General features: G+C 41.3%; 1 protein-coding gene across 3 annotated transcripts in view; it reads left to right on the plus strand.

Moving 5' to 3' along the window:
• The window catches only part of LOC139450057 (cholecystokinin receptor type A-like), an 86,949-nt gene that overhangs the window by 68,716 nt on the left and 1,775 nt on the right, over nt 1-16,458 (plus strand). The gene's annotated exons all lie outside the window — the stretch shown is intronic.

Below are 16,458 nucleotides of genomic sequence, written 5' to 3' on the forward strand. Positions count from 1 at the left end.
CAGGCATTTTACCATTACACTCACATGACAATTGCCACCACGGTTCCAACAAAGGGCTCTCTATAATGAAACCTGCGTGACATTCAGCTGTACGTTAATGGCACTGAAGCTACCATCTCCAGCGTTGGGTCAGGTCCAGCTGACACTCAACCGTTCCGGGACAGGTTGGCCCAGTCGTCTAAGGCGCCGCGATTCGCTGTGCAGAGTTGCGTCCCTTGGGCACACCAGAAACCTATGATTGTGGGTTCGAATCCCGGTTCGCCCAAATTATGTTTCTAGGTTTGTCAGCACCATACCTGTGCTCGTGGGTTTCGAGACGTCCGAGACCTGCATCACTTCGTGCTTTCCTCCCACATTAAGCTGACACACAGTGATATCACTTGAATAATGTTAAAAGTGGCATAAAACCCAGCTCACTCACTCACACACACACACTCAACAGTTCAAATTCGAAAAGTTTCCGTCGACAGGAAAGGAATGGAAAGAATGTCAAAGGATTTCCTTTGAGATAATTTTTCGCACTTAACTTCAAATGAGCACTACCGTTCATAGCTAATGAAACTGTTAATAGACTTACACAAGCTGAAATTACTACTGAGGCAATAATGATGTCGATGGAGATGTTGCTTACAATGCCTATTTATATCCTTATTTATGTCAAATCAGAATGTATCAGTCTCAACAAATAAGAGGTTTTAGTTAATCCAATAACCCTTACAGTTACAATGATTACACCAATCGTCTTGTAATTACCGATGAGTAAATGGTACCAACCAAGAGTTTCGTCATGGGTTCCAATTACCCATTCGTCACCACTCGCCCCTTTCCGTAACCATTCGTCACCACTCGCCCCTTTCTGTAACCTGCAAGAAGACTTGTCCCCCTACCGATGATTGTTATGTGCAAAAATACGACAAACCAATCAGAATGCGCGTATGATTTCAAGTTGTTCGTCAAAGAATCCCTCAGAAATATGTATTTGTTTTTATTTTACATATGTCTTGCATCTAAAAACATACCCAAGACACAGTTTAATATGTTCAATCAGACTGTATAATTCCGCATGTCAAGATGTGCTTTAAATTGCATCTGAAATATATATAATATATGGGGGAAATATATGTGAACCATCACGCAACTAGTTGACAATTAATTGCTTCAGGTATGCCCGTTTGCGCTAATTATATAAGATGGCTTCCGGTCGCAAAAATGGCCATGTGAGGGGCACGAGTTGCTGTTCGGCTTGTCCCGGAATAACACGAGCTGGTCACGAATGCGAATTACCGATTCACCCTGATCTGTCGGCATCATGGCTGTGTTAGCTGGGTAAACCGAACTGACATCCCGATATAACTAAAAATATGATATTGTCAAAAACGCACACTCGCTATCACCTAAGGGGAGGGGTGCGTACTAGTACAAAATGAATGTGAAGAAATGGGTTAATCTTTGTTTTCCGGCCTTTTCCCATTATGTCACAACGTTGAAGCTTAAATGATTCATACTTTAGAACCGTGTTAGGTTCTCACGTCAGATTAAAGACGTATGGCCTGCGGGAATATCCGTCATTGATCCTGCCGGATTTAATTATAGTATTTTCTCATAGGCTATTCTGAAGATCACAGAGCCATTAGTTTTGTCCTGGCATGACACGAGCGGCCATTGTACCACCCGCCATAAAGGAGTGGTCATGGTATTTAAACATTTGCATGACTATATATAGCTCTACATGGCAAAGTCCCTGACTGGAACTTCGACAAATTGGCGCCATACATTTCAGTTTTGGACTGCACATAAAGTCACTGCATTGTGTTTAGTTTGGCGAAGAATTTTGTTAATCTAAGTTAATCTAGCCCTGACGCAGTAATACTGCCTGTTAGCGTCAAGGTCATCCTCCCAAACAGCCGCTGAAGAAGCAAGGATCACACATCAGTGGACATTCCTGATTAAAGTGAGATGGCGAGATGGTTAGAACCACAGCCACCAATTTGTCAAACCTGCATTCAGGTTGAAGTTGACATGTTCCAATCTTCAATAATTTATAACCAGGCATGTCAAAGTCCTGAGTATAGTAAATAGTTCACAATGACCGGTACGATAAATGCGCGAAGGCAGACCTCATTTCTGAAAGCTCAAACTGATGGTACGGGCGCACTTAGATATAACATCTGAGGTAGGAACGTTAACTGTATGTTGTAAAGTACGTCTTCCGGGGAGATTATACGTCCGTGGAGTTAATTCGGGGAAGTAAAATCACAGTCGTAGACTGCAGATGGGGGATGGGAGGAGGAGGGGGGGGGGGAGAGAGAGAGAGAGAGATAATAATCAGTGAGTGATTATTTCAGCCATATCACGGCGGCGGCTTGGATTGAATATGGTTTAAGCCGCTTTTACCAATATTCCAGCCATATCAGTGCGGGGGACACTAGATATAAGCTTCACACATTAAACCCACGCGGGGAATCACACCCTGGCCTTCGGTGTGACTTTACAGCACCGTTTCCAAGATAGGGGTACACACATAACTGCCCGCCAAAAGGACGTATACACTTCAAAATTGCATGTGACCGAAAACGCTGAAAACAATCGCCGAAATGGTGCAAACTTAAGGTTCAAGACACAACTGTGAAAACTCGCGAATACATCAGCATCAAATTACCATTTAATCTTTGTTTGTTCGCCCGTATCATGCATGCAAGGCCTATGCTACACTCCCTATTGTTCCCTATTGTTCAGTCCTTATCATAGCGAATATGAAACACCATGTGATGCATGAATGTGATAAGATGCTGAATGCAATGGCATGATATCGGGTGTATTAACATATATTCGAGCCGCATTCGAAGCTGACAGTATTGATTTGCCAAATTCAGACATTTGAGGTAAATGGATATGACCAATGACATACCATTACACATGTACATATAATTATGTATGCAGCATGTATGTACCATTTTTAAAAACAGAACTTCCTGACATGATTTATTAAAAGCATATGATAAGGCGATGAGAACACGAGACATTCATTCTATTGCACAGTCGTTCAATCGTGACGTCAAGAGTCCTAATATTGTCATATTGGAAACAAGTTAAGTGGCGATAAACAACATTTTCAGAAAATTGACATCAAAATAACAATAATAATAATAATAATAATAGTCCAATCGTAACGCGTATAAGTTTAGCCATGTATGATTGAAGCGCTGTATTATTGTAACCCCGGTGATCAGTGTGACTCGATTATTCATTGTCGGCTCCCTGGGGAGTATACTGCGTTGAACTTTCCGATAAGGTAAAACCATATCGACTGATTCGCCCTATTTTGTGTAGTATTCTTCCACGTATAAAGTGGCAGAGGGATGTTTCAAATCGTTCATACTCTATCATACTCTATAATGTACAAATAAAGTCCCAAGCACCCCATGCTTGAGTTGTCATCTGTCTGATCATACGCTATCTTACTCCGATGGCACGGAACTATTTTTATGGCAAGGAAATATGAATATATAAATAATATATAAACCAAGGTGATGAAGCTGGAAGATGTTAACGCAGCGAAGAACAACATCCCTCAATATAAAGTTTAACTACCCAATCAGCAACGTCACACATCGAGGGATGCTGCTGCAGCCGCCATATTTACATCTCAGTGATCGACAACTAAACGGCCATTACAATCCTTCATAAGAAAAATGATCCCAAATTTATTTATTACGCTGCCGTAAGCGATGACATGTGGCGTGAAACAAATGAACAATTTCATGCCAGCCGTTGGGTAATCTAAGATCGAAATAGATTGCGACAAATATCTGTCTTGGCACATTATAAAGATAGAGCTAGGGTAACATTTCAAGGACAATTTGTTACATGTGTGTTCACAGAAGTGCGTACCCATCAGTGAAGGCGATCTATGAATTAGATCTAAAACATATAGAGCATATTGATAAAAACGTTTTATATATTAATGTATGCAACATGACATCGCCTTTTGCATTTTAGTCGACATTTCCTTTCTTTCACAAGAAACTCTTCGAAAGGTGGTGTTCATAAGGTGCACATGATATGATGGTCTGAGCTATTTCCTTAATCTACCACGTAGTCATTTACACTCCCTTCAGGCAGGCAGTAATCAGGGCATTAATGGAGTGAGCCTTCTTATTACCGGGACTTTCATATATTTCTTCCTGAATATGCCATATTGACACATCCAAGAAATGCTTCGAGACTTGCTTTTCAGATTTAATCTTTCACCTTTTCGTAAGCCATGAGAGTAATTTTATCATTCAATATCAAAATGGCAGCTCTTTTGGAGACGACAATAACTCCAGCCATTGGACTAGACACATTTTCCACATTCATCATTATGGTATATTGAATCACTGCTAGACATTTATCTTCAAACCAACAACTGTCACTCAATGGTTGATCCTTTGTTAGAAGACATTGGTCTTCACGAATATTCAGAGGAGGTCATATTGAATGGTAGCAACTATATAGTTGCAAGTCATCTCTTTCGCTCTTGATATTTATAATTTGGTTGTGGTGTTTGCATATTATGTTGTATCATTTGCTCACGTTGTGATTACGGGGTAGAATTCATCGTACCGGCATAATATCTGCCCGTCTTCAGGAACATGTCTAGCGGACCGTTTCACGGTCATTTTGATATTGATTAACTAGATTGGTTGGTTTGTTGTTTAACGCCGCATTCAGCAATATTCAAACTATATGACGGTGGTCTGTAAATAATCGACCAGACAATCCAGGGATTAATATCATGAGCATCGATCCACGCAATTGGGATCGATGACATGTATCGACCAAGTCAACGTGCCTGACCACCCCATCCCGTTAGTCGCCTCTTACGACAAGCAGAGTCGCCTTATACCGTAACGGCAATCATGTGTTGCTAAAGAGCTATTCTATCCCGGATCTTCCCGGGTCCTTGACAATTAGAAGACGACTCAATCAAGATGTATCGCCTTTGTATTACAATCGCATTATACATGATTTCTGAATTTATCAATGATCTTTTTTCTTTAAAAGGTTCTGTTTCGTGTCACTTGACACGCAGTTCATGTTAAAATAAGTTCAATATGTTCTTTCACCCAATCTGTCTCATAGTTAAGCAAACAAGGTCTTCACGTGATTTGCATATGCAAGGGACAACAAATAATGTAGTTTTCAAATACAACATTGCGGATTGACATGTTAAAATTATATTTCAATTTACTTAATACCTTCAATATTTTGCGTTTTAAAATCCTGATATTCGCATTTTGAATATCTTGTGTATTTTTGAAGTTGTAGAGATTGCATAATCATTAAAAAAATGTTTTCTTATTTTTCTTAATACCTAGTTTTGCCCGTGTGGATTCAGGCAGCAAACACTTACTTTTTATGCAAGTTGTGTGAATGGCGGATGCTTCCAGTAGGGAAGGGCATATTTAGTCTTTTTGAGAACACCTGGTGTCATCACTGATTTTCAGTGATCCATTCCTGTATGGGTGGAAAATATATATTCCATTTTTTAAAGTGATTATCAGCATGTTTAAGACGTGTTTTTCTCTGTGAAGAATATTTGTTGCGGGGTAAATATGATATGCCCTCCAGCTTTATCATTTTGCCATTTTTCTAATCGGAACCATTCGGGTTTGCTGTAAACGCTGTGATAGAAATGTGGACTATTGTTTCATCTCCACGCATTATCACAATTACGACACAATCATGTGTTACCACAACCTAAATATTTGTTTGCAGGTATGAATATATCAAGTATTTCGCCCTCAGACCAAAACACAACGAAAACAACCAAACCAATATAATGTACACAAAACGTCAATGCAAGAGAATTAATACCGCCGAAACCGAACAAATGAAATCAACAAACTGCCAACGTCAATGTATTGAGTATGTTTCCAGTACTGTGAAGACGTCAATGCAGCCATGGTCACAAGAAAGACCAAAGGCCAAACGATTCCATTCATTTGGAAGGTTTGTTGATTCTTTCCCCTGAACCTACGGGCCTATATTAAGTGAGAACAAGACTAAACTGTGTCTTACTTCAGCAATTATGCTGACGGATTGGTCTACAAACTGTAAGACACCACAGTATCGACCAGAGTGTATAGTTCTTAATGTTTCATTTTGGTCAAACCAAAAACAGAAACCACCAAATAAAATAAAGTTCTCAGGTTCTTGAATTTGAAATTTACAAACAAATCAACTGATGCCTAAAAATTTAAGTAACCACTTGTGACTGCCAAGACTCATCATAATGCTACCGACCTGTTGATCATATGATAACTGGTGACTTCTATTGTTGACAATAACAACCTTCGTTAGTTATTAGGGACGGTCAGGTAGCCTAGTGGTTAAAGCGTTCGCTCGTCACGCCGAAGACCCGCGTTCGATTCCCAACATTGGTACAATGTGTGAAGCCCATTTCTGGTGTCCCCCGCCGTGATATTGCTGGAATATTTCTAAACGCGGCGTAAAACCATACTCACTCACTCACTCACTCACTCACTCGTTAGTTATTCAACTTTGGACCAAAATATTGTATTTAACTGATGTCGCTTAAAAACGGCTAAACAACTAATTCTCTTACCCTGATTTTCCCTAGAAATAAATATTTAGATATGTGCATGTAATTAAAGAGTGACAAAATAAAACCTCTCCACACAGCTGTTTAACAAAAGGGATGACTTTAACTTTCCAATGGTCAATTTTCCCTTTATGTCAAAACACGCCTTTGAACTACAAGGTTTAAGATCAGAAACCAAAGATGAAAATTTAACATGCTGGGGTTCCATCTTCTACCCTTTGGGTACAGTGAGTCTATTAGCCAATTGTTTCCAGAAGAAAAATTATAAATAAATATATATAATGAGTGGTGGATTTGATCGCAGGTTTTTTGTTAATAAAATTAATCCATTGTCTTGTGTAATCTGACATCCTTGCTGTTTTAAGACAATTGAATAATGTATTTTACGCCGCTGAAACGTCGTACTGATCTGCACTAAAGGCGAAAGGGCTCTCTAGCGGCTAAAACAGACATTACAAACATGTTATTCTGCAGATGTTAATACTGATAATACCTGTTGATACGGGTTATAGCTGTTCGACCTGTTGAGTGTCAGATCAACTTTCTATTGTTTTATGTTTATTCATTTTTCAGCAAACTAAAAGGAAATCGATTCAATGTGACACTTTTAACCGGAAAGGGTTGCTGATATGGACACGATTCAATTCATCACGAGCCTTGATGCAGTTCAATGTTTTGCATGGGGCATATTAAAATGGTTAATGTGATCTGAACATGCATGCTGAGAAATGGGCATGGATTATCTGAAGAAAATGGAAATGAGTATTCTTTTTAATTTCCGTAAGGTACAGAAATGCCTTTAGGAGCATTCAGACTCACAAAACATGAGATATGGGTGATCACATTACTCTGATGCCAAGTAGTAGAGACGCAATAGTGGCAGTTAAAAGAACCTCATTTCCAGAGGGAGAATGACTGTAACAGGTTGAGCCCTGGAGTAACATGTCCGTGTAATTTCATTACCATGAAAAGTTCTGTTTCAGTGACCTAGTTGGTCTTGGCCACCTTTATTAAGGTCGAGAGCGCCAGTGTGGCACATAATCAATCATATTGGTCCACGCACGTGACGTGCTTAACTTGTGATGCCAACTGACATTGAGAGCGATTGACTTGGTTGATGGTTGACGTGGTCAGTGCAGCAGCTGTTCGAGGTTACGCCAAATGAGATTACCGCACAAAGAAATCCTCGATGTGACAAATACACATGAGAATTGATGAAAACATGGATTATACCTGATTCAATTGAATAAACCTTGTTTGGTAAATATTTGTCAGCGCCGAGTTGAGAATCAGCCACCAGCTCCCCCTGTGTGGTTGGTAGTGATGTGCATATATTTAGGAAGAATCGGATCTATAAAATGTATGTGATAGATGAACCCTCTCCCTGACTACGATCCGCGCACACTCACATACATGTACGCACGTACAGGGGAACAACTATGTACGTTTGCATGTACGCACGCACAAACACACGTGTCATGGTCATCGCACTCACATACCAGCCTTTGTAATAAATGACACTATCTGTCAACAACAGGCCAAAGAGCTCCGATATATCCATGGAACCTTACACACAATCCGACCAAGTGATTTAGTTGCGCCTTTTTTCATTCAGGTATGAGACGCCATTCAATTGTTACACGTACTACATGTTTTGAATGTTTTTGAATGGACAGCGATCCGTGAAGATCCGGGGTAGAATAGGTCTTCTGCAACCCTTCAGCAACTATGATTGTCGTAAGAGGCGACTAACGGGATCGTGTGGTCAGGCTCGCTGACTTGGTTGATGCATGTCATCGTAACCCAGTTGCAATCACTGGACTGTCTGTTATTTATAGACGGCCGTCATATAGGTGGGATATTTCTGAGTGCGGCGTTAAACAACAAACAAACAAACAAACTTAAATGGACAGCTATTCATTCATGTCTATATTATCTTGAAATCATACGTCAAATGACAGAAGGAACTTGGCTCGAACTCGTATCGTATGGTTTAAGGAGTAACAGACGGACAGTCGACCTCTGGGGTTGAGGAGGGACTGAGATTTAGGTATTTTTTATATTTTCTACTCTTAAAAACACCTTGAAACCATGTATTTTTGGTGACTGACAATATCTTCTGTTCAATAGTCTGAATTATAATTATTTATATTCTAAAGCATTTTCTGGACCAATTTGTTTCGATAAAATGTTCAATACGCCCCGTCAGCATATTTTTAAAATGACACTGATAGAATACATGTTCACGGGCCCCCGAAATTGTAAAGAGCTTTGTGCAGATCAACTCTACGCGGACTTTGGCGCTCGAGCAACAGCAACAACACAATTTTAAAAATAGTTTCCACAAAAGAATAATCAAAGTAGTGGTCCAAGGGGAAGGGATGGGATTGAAATTAGAGAAGTCAACATACTTGTAACCGTTCACTCTTGAGAGAACCCTACGGGCCTCGGCAATTCATATTCGCGTGCCCAGGGTTAGTCGAAAGCTCTCCTTAACATAGCTTCCACTTCATGTTAGCAACAAGACCAAGTACTTCTGATAACAGGGATGGGTTAGCTTCCAGGTACATGTGTAAATGCAAAACCATTTAAGATAACTCCTTGAACACATAGAGTTACACTTTACAATAAGGCTTAAATATGTTTTAAGAAAAAGTGCACTGTTGTAAGAACGAAGTGTCTCAATTAAGAACGACGTGAGGGATCACCAGAAAGGACTCCAGGAGGGACATCAAGATGGACCACAGCAGGGGTCACTGAGAGATGACAGAGGAGGGTCATCAAGAGGGATCACATAATAGCTTACAGGAGGGTCATCAAGATGGGTCATATAAGGGCTTACAGAAGGGTCATCAAGAGTGATCACATAATAGCTTACATGAGGGGCATCAAGATGGGTCACATAAGGGCTAGGAGGGGCATCAAGAGGGAACAGATAAGGGCTTACAGGAGCGGCATCAAGAGGGGACACATACGGGCTTAAAGAAGGGGCATCAAGAGGGGACACATAAGGGCTTACAGGAGGGGCATCAAGAGGGAACACATAAGGGCTTACAGGAGGGGCATCAAGGGGAGCACATAAGGGCTTACAGGAGGGGCATCCAGATGGGTCACAAAAGGGCTCACAGGAGGGGCATGAAGAGGGAACACATAAGGGCTTACAGGAGGGGCATCAATAGGGGGCACATAAGGGCTTACAGGAGGGGCATCAAGAGGGGACACATAAGGGCTTACAGGAGGGGCATCAAGAGGGGACACATAAGGGCTTACAGGAGGGGCATCAAGATGGGTCACAAAAGGGCTCACAGGAGGGGCATGAAGAGGGAACACATAAAGGCTTACAGGAGGGGCATCAATAGGGGGCACATAAGGGCTTACAGGAGGGGCATCAAGAGGGGACACATAAGGGCTTACAGGAGGGGCATCAAGAGGGGACACATAAGGGCTTACAGGAGGGGCATCAATAGGGGGCACATAAGGGCTTACAGGAGGGGCATCAAGAGGGGACACATAAGGGCTTACAGGAGGGGCATCAAGAGGGGACACATAAGGGCTTACAGGAGGGGCATCAAGAGGGAACACATAAGGGCTTACAGGAGGGGCATCAAGAGGGGACACATAAGGGCTTACAGGAGGGGCATCAAGAGGGGTCACCAGGATGGGGGCGTCAAATGAAGGTCACCAATAGGAGGAGTTACAGTAAGGAGTCCTAAGAGGGATATTAACATTAGGGCATCGTAACTGCAACCTTGTGTTTCTGACGCTGGATATTGATGATTACCATACCGTTTATTGATGACTGATTTCTTGTCCGTATGGGACATGTATTCTTACTCATCTCCATCGGGTCAATGATGGCTAGAATTATGCTAAAAGCAGCATTAAACTATACTCACTGTGTCATTGTTCGAAGATGTCGTAATATAGCAAATGGCAAAGGTTTTATGAAATACCCACTTATCATTGTACGAATATATCGTAATATTGCTTAAAGCAGCATTAGACCTACTCACTGTGTCATTGTACGAATACGTTGTAAAATTGCTAAAAGCAGTAGCAGCATTAGACTTACTCACTGTGTCATTGTACGAATATGTCGTAATATTGCTAAAAGCAGTATTAGACTTACTGTGTCATTGTACGAATATGTCGTAATATTGCTAAAAGCAGCATTAGACTTACTCAATTTGTTATCGCATGAATAAGTAGGAATGCAAATGAATACTATTTAAAGTCCCTCTCGGATGTCTCGATTTCCCGTCACTACCAGTTTCATACTTCGGGGATTTAATACTGTTATAAATGCCACTTAAAACATATTGATAAATTACCCCAATTTGCATAGTTCTGTATTCTCTGTATCCACCGGGTCTTTTGGGAATACACTCCTGATACCTTCATATAAAATAAAAAAGATGGTTATTACCGTTTGCAATATGCATCAAATCCGTACGATTTTTGTGTGCAACAAATCAATGAATATTTCCTGGTCCTAAACAGTCAGCGCGACTTCAAACTCACTTGAGGTTACTTGTTGGCATCCTGATTTAACGCGATATTCCCAGGTGTCCATGTACATATTGTCTCTAGTCTGGGCCAAATCTTGTCTCTAACTTTCTAAACAAGGATTTTCATTTGGATATTTTTCTTCCATATTTTGACTTTGGTAAAACTATAATTTTTAGTCGATATATGGTTATGTAATTATTTAACATGTATACGTTTTCAATACACGTAAGGCAAACGGGAGGCCCATTCATCTAGAGATACGTAATTCACCGTGAAAGGTTGCGTCCATTGGCCTGAAACCTATGATCGTTAGTTCGAATCCTAGATTCGCCCATGTTTTGAGGTTTGTCATTGCCATACCTCGTGGGCTCCACCGATGTGGTAAATTTCTGAGACAAGCAACGCTTTTATCATTTCTTTCATATTAATCTCACCCACCCTGCGATAACTGAAACAGTGTTAAGAGCAACCTAACACACGCACCCTTTCAAACTCACCTATCCAGCCACAAACTCACTCATGCAAACCCTCCCAACTCAGTCACTTACGCTGTAGTTTGACTGTAAGATTGTTGGAAGGCATACGAGAGATCGCATGGGTTGATTAAACAGCATTTCAAGTTTCTCATGAAAGGTCGGCGGAAAACCGAACTTGTCGCGTGGCTTAGGCGTTCCGCTAAACCGACGAGTACAACCAAGGAACTAACAAACTAAGGATACGGAGGATCTTGAGGTATCAGGGATTCGAACTGCCGGCAGTGAATCCTGCCACAACGCTACGCGGAGTCGTAAATTACTGGGCTACAAGCACAGGCAGCGTATATGCGTAAACAAATAACTCTTAATCATGATTTCAGACGCACCATGCTTAATACAAGTAAATGTAACCTGATATATGGTTTAATAACATTAGCCAGTTCCATTAGTATTGTCGTTGATAAAATGCCCTGTCTAGCTTTCACGGGGAGTCTGAAATTACATATTCCAGGGGCATTTACACTGATCACATTTCCTGGATGTGACAGACTTTTACCTACACTGCTCATTACCAGGACTAATGGTTTATCTGGTCCATAGAACTGGTTGTCGAGTTTACTTTACAAGACATGTTTGAGTGATTTCTCCCTGTTAAAGTCCATTTACCCCAACTTATGGACTCATTCAGTTACTTTACCAACTGGATAACTTATTAAGTAAAGAACGCCTCCGTGGTCTTATGATAGAGCGTCCGCCCGGAGAGCGGAAGGTCCGGGGTTCGATCCGCAGCCGCGTCATACCAAAAGACGTTAAAAGATCGTACTTGTTGTTACCCTGTCTGGCGCTCGGCATTAATGGGCTAAAACACGTACTGGTCGGCTCAGAGTCAGTATACTGTGTCTGAGTGGGGTATTCATGTTAAACTGCGGCATGGTATTTCAGTGTGCTTGCAGTGAGACAGCTTCCATTGGACATAAAAGGCAAATTAGTTTGGTTTGGTTTGGTTTGTTTGTTGTTTAACGCCGCACTCGGCAATATTCCAGCTATTTGACGGCGGTCTGTAAATAATCGAGTCTGGACCAGACAATCCAGTGATTGACATTATGAGCATCGATCCAGGCAATTGGGATACGATGACATGCATCAACCAAGTCAGCAAACCTGACCACCCGATCCCGTTAGTCACCTCTTACGACTAGCATAGTCGACTTTGGCGATCATGGGTTGCTGAAGACCTATTCCCGGATATTCACGGGTCGGCGAAAAAAGTAGTGAAAATTATATGCATGGATCACTGAAAATGAATGAGGTGTTGGCGAAAAGGGGATACGGCCATTATTAGGCATGACCCACAGTGTTTTCGGCGTGCCGAGGAAGCACTTAACCACCAGGCTACACCAGCGCCTCCAGAACGGGAATGTCAGCTGTGTTGAACATTTAGGGTTATCGAACAACCGCCGTTTTCCCACATTCAACCTCATGTTAATGTGGAGTAAAGAGGCATGAAAACCTCTGATAACAGTGAATGGGTACCCGGTAGGATGAGACGTTAATGTGACTGTTAACCTTCTAGCGCCTCACAGGCAGCTTGGGTTGTGAACTCCCCAGGCAGATGAAGATGAAAATAGTGTGCGCACTGGTCCATTAATCGGGTTAATAATAATGCAGTGCTTTGGAGTATTATTTACAGATTAAAATTGCAGCACAGAGGGTTTGGGTGATCCTTGCTCATCATCAGCTCAGGGCCTTAGTGTCCTCTACACACAGCCCAGACAGCGAATGGGACTTCTCCCAGGAAGCGCTGCCTTGTCAAACCCACTCCGAACTTTTCGGAGAATGTGAAGACTCCCCAACACTGCAGTCTTCTTGCATTACCCAGATTGTCAGAAGGGTCATATTCCCGGCAGCGAATCCGGCCGGGTACTCTCCCAATGTCAGTCAACAGATTGGGAGGTATCAAACCTAAGGCACCGAGAACAATGGGGAGTCGGACATCTTAATACTTGGGATGCAAGCGTGACATTGCGAAAATGAAGTCCGCATATTTGTCATGCTTTTCCGGAATCGTGTACATTACATTAGTGTCAAGATGGACAGAAAAGTTAATGATGTAAATGATTCCATTGACCTTATCAAAAAGTACAAGACAAGATCAACCTATTCAAAAGAAATAAAATTTTCATTGTCCATGACACCCTCTGGGTCGTACCATGGATGGACCTGTGTCAAAACCTCTAGCAAGTAATACTTGTAATAAGATATCGAGCCACTCCATCATGTCACTTAAGATACTGTGTGTGTGACAAAGCTTGGCATCCACTGACATATGTTGGACATCGTAATTAAATTCATTGCATAATCTACATTTCATATTTACATTTTGATGCATAATCACATATTGACGGTTTCTTCTTCTTCTTCTTCTTCTTCTTCTTCTTCTTTCTGCACAAGGAGCGGTCGGGTAGCCTTGTGGTTAAAGCGGTGCTCGTTACGCCGAAGACCCGGGTTCGATTCCGGACATGATTTCAATGTGTGAAGCCCATTTCCGCCGTGATATTGCTGGATTATTGCTAAAAGCGGCGTAAAACCATGCTCACTTACTCACTCACTTTCTGCACAAAAACCCAAATTCCGGCGAGTGCATTATGGACTGTTTCATCATAACTTATGCGTCGAATATTCCCTGTAAGGGATATAATGGGCGTACGCTCATAGTGAAGTGATAAAGGATGGGTGTAGTGGCACGCACAAGGGTCCAACTGAGGACGACACCATCATGTCTGTAAAAAATATATACATGGTGGTATAAGTGGCACTTACTACAGCCATTAATTACACACTCGGTACACTCCCAGTACCTCATTGGCTTCAGTACCGTAGACAGACCAAGACTCAGAACCCAGATACCAGTACTACTGGGTGTAGAATTTATGGCCTCTCAGCACGTAACGAGAGTCTACCTGGAGGATGCACGACTTAAGAAGGAACAGTCTGCAGGGAATGTCTGCGTTTAATAAATCCCCAGTACGTACCGTATAGTTGTCTGAATGTTACATGAATGCCATGGCATTATTTACACGTACATGTATATCCTTAAAATCATTATGGAACGGTGATCTTTGTTTCGGATCATTGTGATGAAAAAACCCCGAATATGCATTAATCAGAAAGGTGTTATTTAGTTGTCCTTGTTTCTGTTTGTGTAAGACTACCTTGTGCATTATCAACATCAGGAAAGAGTACACATGACACACATTCGAGTACTGAATACAACTTACTGTTTCAGGATGTGAAACTGTAAATGACAAGAAACAATGGAAATATTCTTGTTTGATATATCAGATTTGCGGATTTACATGCTTTGTATCCTTGAATTAACCTATATTGTTTATAGAGTCCTTGGAGGAATCCAACAAAGTCGAAGCCAGCGACAAAACCTCAGGAAAAACTTTATTCATTGATCCATGGGGCATGTGTAACTCAACGAAGTGACCACTGATATAGTTGCATCGCTATCCTCGGCGGTTCTGGACAATTTGTCATCAATGAAAGCAAATGTCGTCTAAGGTTAAATGAGAAAACAATATGCGAAATGCTGGACTTCTTCAAAGATAGCATCTGTGTTTTGGGGGTACATATAGGCAAGAGGTGGCTCCCGCATGAGCACCAAATATAATTGTGCTCTCCTTCTTGATGGTCTGCAGCTGTTTCTTTATGCATACGAATAGTAGACATTTCTGCTGGGATTGGCAATATCAAAACACGGGGGGAACTTGGCTAAGAAGTTTAACTTCAGCTTCTGGTATAGCGATGGTCTGATATCTTTCAAGAACAAAAAAGACCAACGAAAAAGCAGCATCTGTTTCATAATTTGTTATGTGCATATTTATTCAGACTGACTGAAAGTTATTCACAAGGCTGTATGATAAGAGGGATGGCTTCAACCTTTATGTATTTTGGGCAATATTCCAGCAGCTCAGGTATATTATGTCTACGTTTCACAAAGTTTATTGTACAAACAAGCATGCTCTTACCATGAAACTCTTGCACAAATGTTTGATCCGCATTCAACGCCCTAGTTAGGCTTTCAAAAAGTGTGACTGTAGCCATGTCGGGGACATTTCCAAAGTTGACTAAAAGGTTGTCCGATGCAAATCTCTGTGTTGGTATTGCCGTGTTTGTTCATATAAACAATTGCCTCGCCTTTGCATGTGTTTGTGACGGGTGCCACGAGTGGAGCAGGATACGCTCACGTTTTCGCGAGCACCTGGTATTGTCACTATTTTATAGTGATTCATAAACACACGTTTATGATAAAGTCGGGATCGTACAATGGAAATCCTTATGATTATGGAAGTAGTTTCGTGGATTTTATTCATGATTATGGAGCGTTTTGTCTATTTTACTTGAGATGACCTTCGACGGTATTCCCGGACAGAACAGGTTCACATGACGCGAAAACTGCTGAAATTATGATTGGCTTGTACATTGTGTGATCTGGTTTATTGTATGCTTTACATCGAAGGTGTGGATGGTTGTTAATGCTATCGATGTTTTCCATGCCCAGACGCTATCAGTTACTGCCCACCGTGATATAACTGGTGCACTGGAGCGGAACATGGTATCATTCGTGATTTCGCTTATTGTATGATCTCAACACTTGCCTGTGTTTGTTATGTCTGTTTTTAGCATGAGGCAAGAACTACAGATACAGTCTTTATTATCACTAAGGGCAAAGAAAAGAAAGAATTATTTACAAATCTCAAATTCATTTTTATATCCTTTAAATTTTCCTAAACAATAGGCCATATGCTACTTGTCAGTCTGGTAATATGGTATGAAACCGAACGTCACCATATACGAAAC

Source organism: Haliotis cracherodii, unplaced genomic scaffold (assembly GCF_022045235.1).
Source record: "Haliotis cracherodii isolate W230 unplaced genomic scaffold, xgHalCrac1.p SCAF_8, whole genome shotgun sequence".
Taxonomy (NCBI): Eukaryota; Metazoa; Mollusca; class Gastropoda; order Lepetellida; family Haliotidae; genus Haliotis; species Haliotis cracherodii.